Consider the following 15394-nt stretch of genomic DNA (forward strand, 5'->3'; position numbering starts at 1 on the left):
TACTAGGACACCTGGTGGTATAAAACAAAGATCATCATCATCATACGTATTAAGGATTTAGGCCTAGTATGGCCTGTTCCGGCCTTAGAAGTCATCGTTGAATCGTTTAAGAGGACGTCCTGGTTTTCTTTTTCCTAATGGCTTGTACTTTAAGGCTTGTTTTGGTAATCTTTCTGTTTTCATTCTTTGAACGTGTTCCATCCATCTATGTTTATATTTTTTAATATTTTCAATTACTGGTTCTTGGTTTAATTCTTTCATAATATCTTCGTTTCTTTTGTGATCAAATAGGGTGTACTTTGCAGTTTTTCTCATAAACTTCATTTCTGCTGTTGTTAATCTTTGTTTGTCTTTTTGTTTTATTGTCCAGATTTCGCTTCCATACATTAAGACCGGTAGGGCTAATGTATTGTATACTTTTAGCCTGGTTTGTTTTTGAACTAGGTTTGGTTTAAATATAGATTTAATTACTCCTGTTATTTTTAAATATTTTGCAATTTTTATGCTTATATCTTTTTCATTTTCATAAGTGATCATACATCCTAGGTAGTTAGATGAATTCACCTGTTCTAAGATCTTGTTATCTAATACTATTTTAGTTCTTGCTGGATCTTGTCCTTTAAAGGCCATAGTTTTTGATTTTTCCGTTGATATTATCATACCATAATCTTTGGATATCTGATTTAGATTTAAAATAGCTTTCTGTAAGTTATCTTCAGAATTTGTAATTATTATTTGGTCGTCTGCAAAGAGAAGAGTGTTTAAGTTAACTGTTGGTGAAAGTTTAATTCCTTGATGTAAATTTTTACTCCATTTTATTATTATTTCATTTAAGTAGATATTAAAAAGAGTTGCTGAGAGGGGACATCCCTGTCGGACCCCTTGGTTTATCTCTCTTGTATGCGATAGCTCATGATTTAATCTTATTTGTATTTGATTATTTTCATATATACTTGTGACAGCTTTTAGGATATTATTTGGTATTTGTCTTTCTTTTAATGTGTTAAATAATATGTTTCTTTTAACTTTGTCAAATGCTTTCTCAAAGTCAATAAATGCAATATGTGTTTCTAAATTATATTCTCTTCTTTTCTCTATTATTAATTTTAGGCAGAAGGCTGGGTCTATACATGATCGTCCTTTTCTAAATCCATTTTGTACCTCTAGAATAAAGTTTTCAGAATATTTCATTAGTTTGTTATTTAAGATTCTGCTGTATATTTTGTAACATGAATTTAGTATACTGATACCTCTATAGTTTTTAGGGTCATCTCTATTACCTTTCTTAAAGATAGGAATCACAATTGCTTTTTTCCATTCTATTGGGGGGATACCAGTTGAGTAAATTTTATTTAAAAATAATAAGAGTCTTCCTTTGAATCTTGTTCCTGCATATTTATATAGTTCTGAACCTAGCTTATCTTCTCCAGGTGATTTTCCGTTTCTTGTTTCTTTCAGGCTGATTTCTAATTCTTCTTCAGTTATTTCCTTTTCATTTTCGTTAATTGTTTGCCAGTTGTCTTTTTTAAAATATTTGTCTGTCCACAGTTCTGTGTAGTAATTTAAAATTCTTCTAATTTCAATTCTGTGTTTAATTTTATGTTTTCTTTGGTATCTGCATTTAGGTGTTTCAAAATCATATATACATTGGCTCTTATTTTATATAAATCATGTTCTAAATTAGAAACAAATTTATTCCATGCTTCTCTATGTCTTTTTCTTACTTCTCTTTTAGCTATGGCTCTTATTCTTTTATATTCTATTTCATCTTCTAATCTTTTACTGCTTAACCATTTGTGATAGGCTTCTTTTTTCTTTTTGATTATTTCTTTTATTGTATCATCCCAGATCTTCATTTTTTTTTCTTTTATTGAATTTTTTGGTCTTTCCTAAGCTTTCATTTGCTGCTGCATTTATTATCGTTTTTATATTAAGCCATTCTATTTCTATTTCTTCATTTTGTTTTATTTTATCTAGATACTGGTTAATTCTATGTTCGTATAGCCATTGTACATTTGTGTCATTCAATAGTCTAGTTTTATAAACAAATGTTTCAATTTTTCTTTCTGTTCTTGTTACTTGTAGCCATTTAGGTGGTAATCTTAATTTTATTTTAACAAGGAAGTGGTCACTGCTTATTTCATACCCTCTGTGAACTCTAACATCTAGTGAAAATTTTGATGTCTTTTCATTTAATATAAAGTAATCTAATATTGATTTCCATCCTCTTGCTGCCCAAATATATTTATGTATGTCTTTAAGTTTATAGAAGGAATTCATTATTTTTAGGTTATTATAAACTACAAAGTCGATCAATTTTTTACCATTTCTGTTTAGAGTGTGTTCTCCATGTATTCCTATATTATTATTAATTTTCGTGTTTCCAATTCTTGCATTTAAGTCTCCTGCTAAAATTATGTAATCATTTTTATTTATTTTATTATATATGTTTTGTAGCTGATTATAAAAATCAATATCAATAAAACAAAGATACTCAATTGAAAAAGTGATATTTAAGTTAAGGGATATTTCATCCTATATTGTTTCTTAGCTGCATAAGAAACTCAAAGAGTTTCATACCGAATATAGAAACAATATAAGTTCGGCGATTCCAATCGTAAGTAAATACCTGGATAGTGGCACCTGACCCATTTGGTAGTGCAAACTGAGGCAACTCATAGAAAAGGTGGAGGAAGCTCCTATCACCATTCTTGGTATTTACCCATCATGTGAACCTAGCTCCTATGAGCTGTATTACTGTTCTACATTATGAGAGAAGGTCACTACCCAGACCGGTTTCAACCTTTATTGAGGTCTCATCAGTGAGTAGGTAGATGAGTTGCCTCAGTTTGCACTACCAAATGGGTCAGGTGCCACTATCCAGGTATTTGCTAACGCTTGGAATCGCCGAACTTTATATAGTTTCTATATTCGGCATGAAACTCTTTGAGTTTCTTATTCGGCTAAGAAACAATATAGGATGCAATATCCCTTAACTTAAATAAGTTCATGTCGCCGAAATGAAGCCTTTGGCTCTTAATATAATTAGAAAAAGTGATATTTTATACAAATATTTTTACTGTAAATAGTCCTTTTATTGAGCTAAAGTAAACACGTTCGCTATGTATAGTACTATTTCTATGAAAGAATATTTACAGAGTGCATCTAATGTCCTGGGAATAAACTTATGAGTTGTTCTTCGTCTCTACAACACATTCCAGATACATTAGTGTATTAGACTATGTTCTATGTTCTAGGCTTAGGCACAAGAGGCACCGGCCTAGGGAAATAATGGCTTTGGGGTGCCAATATCGTAAAAAAAGTATTAGAGCGTGGAGCACCCTTTTGATATCAAAAATTTTATTTTTCGAAACTGAAATTTATTAAAGCTCATTTGAGAACAACAATGGCCTGTGTAGCTCAGTGGAAGTGCCGCTTGCGTCCTCTGCGCTTGGCCGCTTGAAGTTAGACCTAGGTTTAGTGGTTTATTCAGGAGTGGAGTCAAAAAGACGTCTTGTGACTAGTGGAGTGCCACAGGGCTCTGTTCTTGGACCACTGCTTTTCAATTTGTTCATCAATGATATTGGAAAGGATTTGAGAGGAAGTGTTCACTTGTTTGCTGATGATGCAAAGTTGGGTAGAGCAATTGTGAGTGCAGGATGTCAAAATTTTACAGGATGATTTGGATAGTTTGGAGGACTGGGCTAGGAAAAATGGATGTCAGTTTAATGTGGCAAAGTGTAAGGTTATGCACTTTGGGGTGAAAAGAATAGCAGCAGTATATCGCATAGGTGGAACTGTACTCCAGAAGATTGATGAGGCCAGGCATTTGGGAGTGCTGGTGGATAGGGAGTTGAAGTTTAGGGGGCACATTGCAAAAGTAACTAAAACAGCTCACCAAATCACTTGGCTTATGAAAAATACTTTAACATGCAGAGAGAAGCAAGTTGTTGTTCCTCTGTATCGAGCCTTGATAAGACCCCATCTGGACTTCTGTGCCCAGTTATGGGCACCAGGGTTTCTTCGTGATGGGTAGGAAGTGGAGAGGGTCCAGAGACGAGTGACCAAGATGATAGCAGGTCTGTGGAATGAACCTTATGAGAATAGGTTGAGGATTTGTGGGTTGCAGAAATTGGACGATAGGCGAAGGAGGGGTGATATGATTGAGACATTCAAATTACTGAAGGGTTTTTATAAGATTGATCCAGAAGATATTTTTGAAAATATGACTGGTGGTGGGAGGACTAGGGGCCATGCATGGAAGCTGGGCAAGAGCGTGGTTGACAAGGGTGTTAGAGCTAGGTTTTTTACTTGGAGAGTGGTGAATGAGTGGAATAAGCTTCCAGAGTCTGTTGTGGGTGCTACGACCGTGAATGAGTTCAAGGCAAGATATGATAGATACTGTGTGAATGTTGAATAGTTGTTCCAGACATGATGTTAGGGCCTCCCTCGATGAGTCTGTCGACTCCTTGGAGTTTTCCCGGAACAATAATAATAATAATAGGTTCTAGTCTAGTCGCTGACTGGAGGAACTTTTTCTAAGCCTATCTTCGACCGGTTCCCGAGTTAGTCGATCTCTGGCACAGGCAAGCGGGTTTTCCCTCCCGGTAACTCGGGTTTTTTGTCCCGTAAACTCAAGAAAATCGACCGTAGTACTCACATTATTGCAGACAGTGACATATCTTGTTAGGGTTAGGTACCAAGAGATGGCAGCACTTGTTTGCCAGCCTCTTCATCGGTGGCTGCTATAATTAGTGATTGACATGGGCCAGCTATCTCTGATTGGCTACCGGTGGAGATTGAACTGCCCACTCAGTCTCCAAAAGCTAGATAGGGTATAAAGGCCTCGCCTACTCCTATTAAGGAATAAAAAGGCGTTAGTTGATTTGATTTTTGATTTGATCATTTGAGAACAACTATTAGTCAGGAAAGATTAGACGGTTTAACAATATTATCGATTGAACGTGATATTTTAATAGAACACGATGTGGAAGAATTAGTAACAAATTTTCGACAGTAGAAGCCAGAAAAGTTTTAATTTTGTTAAAAAATTGTTTATTGCTACAATTTTCAATAATTATTCTTATACTTTAAGACACAGCTTATGTACACTTTCTTGCTTAGTTTTTGCAAAATTATTACATTTATTATTATTATTATACACCTATTTTATAAAATTTTAAATATTTATAAAAATTAAGTGGATATTAAATCCAGCATTATTTTAAAGCCGAATACAGAAACTATAAAAATTTCGCATGAAATTTAACCAGAGAGCTTACGGGAATACAGTCGCCGGTATTTACGAGTTGCCCTAGACGGACCTTCTAGGAGATATGCCCGCTATGACAGCGTCCATATATTCGCTTCCTATTGGTTAATTTTGTTAAGGTTTCACTTGCGTGACATCTCTTTCAAACTGATCGGTTTTCGTCGAAGACCAGGCAGAAACCTTAACAGAACAAAAACTCTCAGTACTGATGAACATGAAACATCGAAGAAGTGTATTTATGATAAGCGAAGTCTTGGTCGGTGCGTAAAAGTATTTACAAAAATAAAGAGCCAAAAGGTTTCACTTCGGCGATGCAAAATTTATAAAAATCAAGTGGATATTAAATCCATCTAAGGCAACTCGTAAATACCAGCGAGTATATTCCTGTAAGCTCTCTGGTCAAATTTCATAAGAAACTTTTATAGTTTCTGTTTTCAGCTTTGAAATAATGCTGGATTTAATATCCACTTCATTTTTATAAATTTTGCATCGCCAAAGTGAAGTCTTTTGGCACTTTCTTTTAGTAATACATAAAAATACATCTCTCTGATGTTTAAAGTTCCTTAGTACTGTGAGTTTTTGCTGTCTTAAGGTTTCTGTCTGGGAATGAGAAAATGGCAGCTCGCTTGTCATGTTGTGATTACGATAAGACGATTTCAGTTTTGATTCCAGGTAGCTATCGCGGATTAGGAGATAAGATTAGGATTAGCTGAGTGGTATAAAGCCTAGTGAATGTAATATCGTTTAGTTTGACGAATAATGTCTGTTAAATTTTGGTTTAGATTCGGTGAGTAATTTTGTTCAGAAAACTTTTAAGTGCGAAAGTTTGCTACCTATGCTGACTTTATTCTAACAGAGTTATTGCCTCCTATCAAACATGTCAATGAAAGCATATTCGAAGTAGTTTACAGAGAATTTCTAAGATTAGGAAAACTATTGAGCGACAACTGGCCAGGGAAAGTAAAGCTGTTAGATGCATTCCCCCTTCAGCAGTCACATAAGGATGATTTAAATGATGGAAGTATGGTGACTGAACCAGAATTAGGACACTCCACGAATATAGAGGATGTTACATCCCTAGATAGTACTCCGCAGTTTTTGGAAACCTACACAGAATTCCAAACGGTCAAAAATAAAAGGAAAATCTTCTCTACTGCAGATACATCCAAAACAGCGGAGATAGAACCAGATAATGAACTTAAAGAAAGGGTACCCCCCCATTCGTCCTAAGGGCCAAGGAGCACTGGACGTCCGTTGCATCCGCACTGAAAGCTTCAGATTTCACCTTCATGAAAGCCACAAACACAGAAGAAGGGATATGCGTACAAACTAAAACGTCGTCAGACTTCTAGACAACAACAACAACCTACCATATCACACGTTTGCACTCAACGTAGTATTAAGGGGAGTAACTGAAACAATACAAATAGAAGACCTCACTTCATACCTCCAATTTAAGGGATTTAGCCCAATTAAAGTCAGCCGAATGCGGAGAGCTGATAAAACATCCTATCCCCTAATTCTGGTGGAAATAAAACATATATACAATCTCCAAACCATCCGTGATCTAGTCATAAAAGTTGAGGCATTGAAACATAAATCAACTACAGCCCAGTGTCATAGATGCCAAAAGATTGGGCACGCACAACGATGCTGCAAGGCTGAATTTCGTCGCGTGAAATGTGGCGGCAAACACGCATCAAATGATTGCCATAAACCCCGCACACGTCCAGCAAAGTGTGCAAACTGCGGAGGACCACAGTCTGCAAACTATAGGGGCTGTATAGCATTTTCCCAAAACCGAAAGATACAACTCAAAACCGGTAAACCTCTTCAAGAACGTACGTCCTCCCATCAAACCATAGTCTCCACAACGGATGGAAGATCGTATGCTGAAGTTACAAGATCAACCTTCCAAAAAAACCCAAAACCAAATTACTCACAACAAACCTATCCTACTGAACATAACAAGCCACTTAGGTGAAATGCTTGCTGAACTCCGACAAACCAACCCAACTCAAGAAGCCAAGGATATCATCTTAAGGCACACACAATCACTCCTTGTGGAAATTCTTAATGGATAAGTCTAAAAGAAAACCGAAATCACTACAAATTGTTTCATGGAACGCAAATGATTTATCTATCAAATTACAGGAACTGCAGGAGTTTGCAACAGAAATCCAAGCAGACATCATCCTCATAAATGAATCACATCTTCGTCCAAATGACAAAATCAGAATCACCGGTTAGAGCACTTTTTGTACAGACAGATGCTTTACTAGAGGTGGAGGCACTGTCATCTTTGTGAAAAGAAACATAAAACATAATTCAATAGCCGAATCCCAAATAGAACACATGGAAACTACAGAATAGAAATACATATGGAAAACACAAGCAGCATTACGATAAATGCAGCCTACAATCACCCCAAATAAAAAACTCCTTGAATCTGACTTAGAGGTGATACTAAATACAGGCAGAGCAGTGATAATACAGATCCACAACTTCCCTCAGCCTTCCAGGAAAATCTTGGTCCAATACCGCATATAACAACTGCGAAGATATAGAAAAAGCAGTGAAATCTCTTGAAAAACAACTACTGACAGCTATAACACAGGTAATAAATAGAACCAAATGTGCACCATCAAATAAACTCCTAGAGGATATAAAACGTTCTTATCCAAGAGAAAAACAGATTAAGAAGACAATATCAGAGAACAATGGACCCAGAGGATAAACGAGCAGTCAATAGAGCAACAAACCAGGTTCGATATGCCATAAAGGACCACCGTAATCAACACTGGAATAACAAAATTCACCAATTAAACACAGAGGATCAATCAATATGGAAAATGATGAAATCACTCCGTTCAAAGCATTTTACATTTCCTCCAATCCAAGGTGAATCTAATGTTATCTACAACGACGAGGAAAAAGCTGAAGCATTTGCTGATAGCTTAGAAAAACAATGCAGCCCAAATTATATCAATACAGATATAAATTTCATAAGTAAAATTCACACCCAAGTGCGTAAAATAACTAAAAATGCCTCACTCCAATCCAATAATAAATCCCTGTCACCAACAGAAATATATGAGATTTTAAGAAAACTAAATAACAAAAAGATTCCGGGTCCAGATGAAATAACAAACAAGGTGCTCAAGCTACTTCCCCACAAAAGGGTTATCTGGTAGCCATCATTAATGCCATCCTCGGGCTAAATTATTTCTCAGAGCGATGGAAAATTGCCGACGTTTTCCTAATTTCCAAACCTGGAAAAAATACACAGTTTTCTGAAAATTACAGACCAATCAGTCTTCTTTCATGCATAGGTAAGATAGCCGAACGTGCTATTCTCACACAGGTCAAAAGGCAACAGATATCAACTATGTCATTCAAGATGAACAATTCGGCTTTAGGAAATATCACTCCACAACGCTACAAATTTGCAGAGTTATTGAACATATAACCCAAGGGTATGAATGGCACCAACACTCTGGCGCAATTTTCCTGGACATCACTCATACATTTGATAATGTGGCATCACGTACTAATTTTTAAACTATGAAGTTGGTATTCATTACCACTAGTTATACTTATCAAATCATATCTACACAACAGAAAATTTAAAATAAAACTCAACGGTATCAGATCCACAGAGAGGAGAATCACTGCCAGAGTCCCTCAAGGCTCTCTGCTATCTCCCCTACTCTTCTCCATATACATGGCAGGTCTCCCCAAACTGTCCCAAGCTATCACCGCTCTATATGCCGATGACACAATCACTATAACCAGATCCCTCCATCAACATCTAGCCAAAATCAAGCTGCAGAGAGCAGTCAATGAATCGGAGGATTGGTACACCAAATGGCGTATCGCAATTAATCCAAACAAAAGCTCTGCAGTACTTTTCACCAGACGTAAAACAGAACTGAATACAAGCAAAGAAATGTTTCGTAAAATCATCCCTTGGCACAATTCTACCAAATATCTGGGAGTTCATCTTGATAGCCGTCTAAACTTCAAGTCACATATGGATAGCGTCACCACTAAGGCAAGTCAGACTATAGCACAACTATATCCACTTTTGAATAGAACAGCTTCCTAAGCATAAGCAACAAAATTCTCCTTTACAAATCGGTAATCAGACCGCAACTAACTTACGCCTCTCCAACCTGGGGTCACACGACTAAAAGCAACATCAAGAGACTTCAGATAATACAGAATAAATGCCTAAGAATGGCATTTAATGCCCCATGGTTCATCAGAAACATCCAGTTACATCAAGAAGCCAATCTACCAGATATTAAGAACTACATGACAGGCATTGCAGAGAAATTCTTCACACACAGATAATCACCCAAATCAGCTAGTTCGACAGGCAGCGGACTACAATCCCTCAGATCGTTTCAAAGATAAAAAACCGAAATCCTCCATCTCAAGAGAAAGCTGATACAGCCTCAATGTTCACAATGAGCAGATAAATTACCCACAATAATCTCATTACCCACAATCTAAAATGCAGATTAAGAGATAAAGAGTCAAGGACTCTGTCCATCAACCAATTAAGTTCAAAGTTCAAAGGTTTCTGCCTGGTCTTTGACGAAAACCAATCAGTTTGAAAGAGATGTCACGCAAGTGAAACCTTAACAAAATGGACCAATAGGAAGCGAATATATGGACGCTGTCATAGCGGGAATGTCTCCTAGAAGGTCCGTCTAGGGCCAACTCTTAAATACCGGCGAGTGTATTGCCGTAAGCTCTCTGGTTAAATTTTATACGAAATTTTTATAGTTTCTATATTCGGCTTTGAAATAATGCTGGATTTAATATCTACTTGATTTTTATAAATTTTGCATCGCCAAAGTGAAGCCTTTTGGCTCTATTTTAGTAAATAATTTTAAATATTTTATTCAAGGATTTTTGTTTTGTTTTGAATAGTATTGTTGTTATATACCTTTTTTAAATAAAAGTTTGTAAATTTAATTTTATGTAAGATCTTTTGAATATGTTCTATTACGACAAGTCCATTTTGTAAAATTTATACAGCTTAAAATTTTTTTAAAAAAAATGATCAGTCGCTGAAAAACCAAACTGACCTAGGGTCACCACATATCCTAGAGCCGGCCTGGAGTGAACAGTTTCCTACAGATCGGTTTTACTATGTAGTATGCATCCTGTAATCTCATTTTGTCAGAGTGTACCACCTTATGCTTCATTATATTAAATTGCGCATTTAATTTGCACATCATTGTTCTACAAATTAAACAGCCATGTTCTGCACCTTGTAGCACACCACTAGCCAGCTGTCTTGTCCTGTATATGAATTCCTTCATAAACCACACTTTGACAGCTGTTCGTCAGCTACCAGCTGCTCCAAATTACTAGATTCATATCCATCGCCATTTGCTCTAATTTATCCAACAGAATTCAATGTGGAATCCAGTGGCGTCGGGGGAAGCTTGGAGACAAATAATTACATCAATAAATTTTTATAATTATTGATTTAATTAAATAATTGCATCATAAACGTCTTTAAGCTTTTTTTATGTAATTATTTGACGATGTAAACTATAAATACATTACAGGTAACCCTCGTATAACGCGGATGTTAGGTTCCACAGATGCCGCGTTATATAAATCGTGTTATGCGAGACTCAAGTAGGGTTAGGTTCCGAAATTGTTTTTTTTTTAATTATATAAACAACAATGACATATCTGAAAAAAATATTTTTATTTAATTCGGGTAATTTATGAAGTTAATAAAACATGTAAACTATGAAACAAATACATAGTATAAGCTAATAAAAGTACAAATTGTACGTAAATTTCATTGCACATAATGCATAAATGTTTCAGGCAAAATAAAATGAAATGCATATTTTAATCGTCATCACTGTCTTCAAAAATAACATTTCGTAGATGGTCTTTATTTCCAAGTGGCCAGACGTCATTTAAGATATATAAGACATTGATTACCACTCTGCTGCAATTTTTTATTAAGTTTTTATTAATATGGAGCTAAACATATATCCTATTGTCTCGTGAATTTTCCGGAGCGTTACACTGAGGGATCATTAACCCTAAAATAACTTCCTAACTTTCTTGCCAAGTCCAATCCTTTTAATTTCTTTAAATTGAATTCTTTAAACGGATTCATCACAATCAGAATCTTGGACAGAAGTTTCCCCGCCATTTGGTTCTATTAATTGTATCAGTTTCTCCTCATTTAAATATATTTACTCATCAATTTATTCACTAAATTTGTTTTCAACCATATCTCAAAAGCCCTCTTTTGCAATATGGTTGAGAGTGGCCATTACTTTAAAAATAAATTTTTTACATAATAAAGCATTACATATTGTATGTAACTCACCAGAAAATAAAGTGCTCAGCTTGAGATTAACACACTAATGATTTTTAATGCGTTTTCCTGGCAGAAAACGAAGACAATTTTCAACAATAAACACTATAAATTTTCAATAATAAACACATGCGTGCTAAAGGGTGTTTCCCCTAATATAAATTCGCTAGTTATAACTACATGCGCGATATAGGCAGACACAAATTTAACGAAGATAAAATTTGATTTTTAAGTCGCGCGGTGAAAAATATATGAAAACATAAAAGGTTACCACAATTTGTAGAATGTAGAATTTGTTATATCGAAGCCGCTTTGTATAAGTACCGCGTTCAACAAAGATTACTACAATTTGTAGACCGCGTTATATCGCAACCGCGGTGTATAAGTACCGCGTTATACGAGGGTTACCTGTATTTTCATTTTGCATCGATTTTAATGATCATTAATTCTTGGGAGGAAAAAAGGTATTCAGAATTAATAGTTTTTAGCACAATTTCATATATTAAAAAATTGACTGGCATATTTTATTTAAAATCAACTAATTAATCCTAAATTAAATTATTTCAGTTTAAAAGCAAAAAAATCATAAAAGTAACAATTAAAATAATATTAAATTACATATACTTACCTTTTAAAAATGTATTTTTTTGTTTAAATTTGTTTCACTCACACTCACAATTCACACTTCACACTGTATCCTACTAGACAGAGGACAAACTATCCGGTCACTGTTCACAAATAAGAAAAAGATGAACCAAAAACAGGAAGACGTGTTTTATTACTGCAATAAAACACGTGTTCTATGGCTACCCCGCAACAGGCTAACCCAATATAAAATTTTAAGACAGACAAAGCGTTCCCAGGGTAGAGAGTGCAAGATTACATATCTCAATCAATTTTAAGATTATAATTTGTGGAACTTTTTAATCGATCCCGTCGGAAATGCCCACCCTCTGCGGACGCCCATGACCGAGGGATTGCATTTTTTAGATGTATGAAAGTATTAAGAGGGCATAGCACATCAGCACTCATCTTAATTGGTCCAATGCAATTAATTGCAGGATAACTTTGAATACTTCTGCGTAGAGTGGGGGAACAAACTGTTTTCTGATTGATTAGAAAACAACAATCAAGGAGAATACTATATTTGGTTGGTGTATTTGAAATACTCAAAGATGAAAATATGTGAACCATCATTTATAACACATGTGAGGATAGGTAGGAATAAGTGTGAGTAGAAACACTTTCATTACGTAACGAATAATTAATAATTATCATTTTTGATATCTGTGTCCTATAAGTTGCCTGGTAGAGCAAATAGCACGATCCTATAAATTCTAAACACGAATAAGTGAATTTATGAAGGCATAATTTAAAAAAAACTTATGAGAGAGAGAGAAAGTATTGCAGGAATAATTATGATTTGATGGAGCAGCAAATCATCTCATAAAATTTATTGCGTATGTTATGTGTATTTTCTCTGGTTTGTGTATATTTCGCTCCATTTTCCAAGAATTTTATTTTGTTTACTGAGACTCAGTATACATAACATCCGATCATTATCGGAATTATCCACACTTTAGGGAATCCTAAATTCATTAGTTTTTTTTTTTTTAGTATCAGCAGTTCTTCTGTTTTATCAATCTCACATATGTTGGTATTCTGTTGTAGATCAACAATGTCTTATAATACACAGAATATTCATTTTTATTCAGGAATAGATGTTTTTACTGTATATTGTTTCCGAAGACTAGAATAAAAATGTCTTTATACCGTTAAAAAACTTTGCAACCTCAACAGATGCTATACTGCACAAACAAAAGAAAAAACAATTAGCATTTTTCTCCTAACATTCACTTTCATATTTTCAGTTCCAGAAAACATGTGTAACAGCTGTTTGTAATAAAGCCATCTGATATAGTAATCTCTCAACTCATGACAACATTCAATTGGATTGGTTGACACAATAACCAAGCACAGCCTCTAGGTGCTGAGTGACCTCAAAATTTAAGCTCACCTAGTCACGCCTTCTCAGCGGTTTAAAAATAATTTAGATACAACACTAAGAATTTGACACGCTGCGTCCTCTTTACATCTTTTCGAATGGCTCAAAGTTGTATGCATTTTGAAAGCACACCCGGGCTCTTCATGAATCACTAATACTTTATTATCCTCGTGAAGAGGACAATGAAGCATTAGTACAATATATTGTGTTCAATTTTGGGAATCGCGCGCGAAGTCTGCAAGCAATTGGGAGAGTCTAGAACGGGTATAAATGCAAAAATATAATATCGGTGATACTGATATTTCGTGGATGAGCACCTCACACCCAGAATATTCGCCCCTGGTGGAATCCAATTCAATGTTCATGTTGATTTTTTGATCACTCCTATTTTTGTGATAAATATTGACTAATGGAAGTTTAACAACTTCCATTAATCACTAATGTGAATAGATGTGAGAACTTTGTGCTCCTTGTTAATTTGCAGTTATATTATGGATAATCAACACTTTTTGTAACTTTCATTAGAGTAGTCACTGCGGATAGTAACTTAAGAGGAAAAAACTCGATGATAAAAAGAATACTGAAGTAAAGAAAATTTTCCCCAAACTAACTAAAATATTCAGGAAATGCACCGGTTTATCAGAAAAACGAGGGACCATTATTCTCCTAGAAATTCTAGTAAAGAAGTCAGATGAAATTATCAGTTTTCGAAATATAAAATGGCAGCAAACAATTGATTTTAGGGGATGAAAACAGAGAATATTCAGAAAGATGATAATAAATTAACTGATACACTAATTGAAGAGAAATGTTTTGAAGAGAAACTAAATGGAGACTACTGTACTCATTTTCAAAGTATTAACAAATGATGAATGTGTGGACTTTTGAAAGATATTATCAGAATTTATCTTCTGATGAAAGATAGTTTTACAAAGAAACAGGAGATCTTAAAGCACACTTAACAATTCATCAAATAAGCTGCACCGCTTCTTCTATATGATATCACTGATAAGAAATTTTCGTAATACGTAAATTTCACTGATCATTTTTAAATTCCTAAACAGGATTAACCATCGAGTGTGCTATTTGTCATTAGACATTTTAATCTGGACAGCTAACACAACTCTGAATAATACCTACTTAAGAAATAGAGAATAGTATGCGGTAATGAGAATTCTGTCAAGAGGTCATCTGTAGAAAGAATAGTTTAATATCATGAAACACATTTTCGTCTTTACTACTAATGAACGAAATTTTCTCATTTAGAAAGGCATCAAATGGATAAAAGAATTGACGCTAACGAATACCACTTTATGCAAACTATCGGTGACAATAAATTTTCAAAATCAGGAGAGATTAGAACAGACTTAAGATACAAATGAAAAACCATTCGAGTGTAGTATCTTCTGTATGAAATTAAGAGAGCATCACATCTTAAAATACATTTGAGAACTTGAGAAATCATTCTAATGAAAAACCGCATGATTGTACAATGTATCAAATGAAATTTCTGCACCTAGGAATTCAAAAGGCACATAAGAATTCACACTAATGAGAAACCATTCATATGTTCAATCTGTGAAAAGAATTTTTCTCAATCAGGACATCTAAAAATCCACCTAAGATCTCATACTAATGAAAAACCATTCGAGTGTACAGTATGCGGTAAGAAATTTAAATGGGCATCAATTCTTAAGGAACACTTGAAAATTCATACTAATGAAAGACCATATAATTGTACCATCTGCGAAAA

This window comes from Typopeltis vanoorti, chromosome 3 (genome assembly GCF_054136105.1).
Source record: "Typopeltis vanoorti isolate ZY-2024b chromosome 3, IOZ_Tvanoo_1.0, whole genome shotgun sequence".
Lineage (NCBI taxonomy): Eukaryota > Metazoa > Arthropoda > Arachnida > Uropygi > Thelyphonidae > Typopeltis > Typopeltis vanoorti.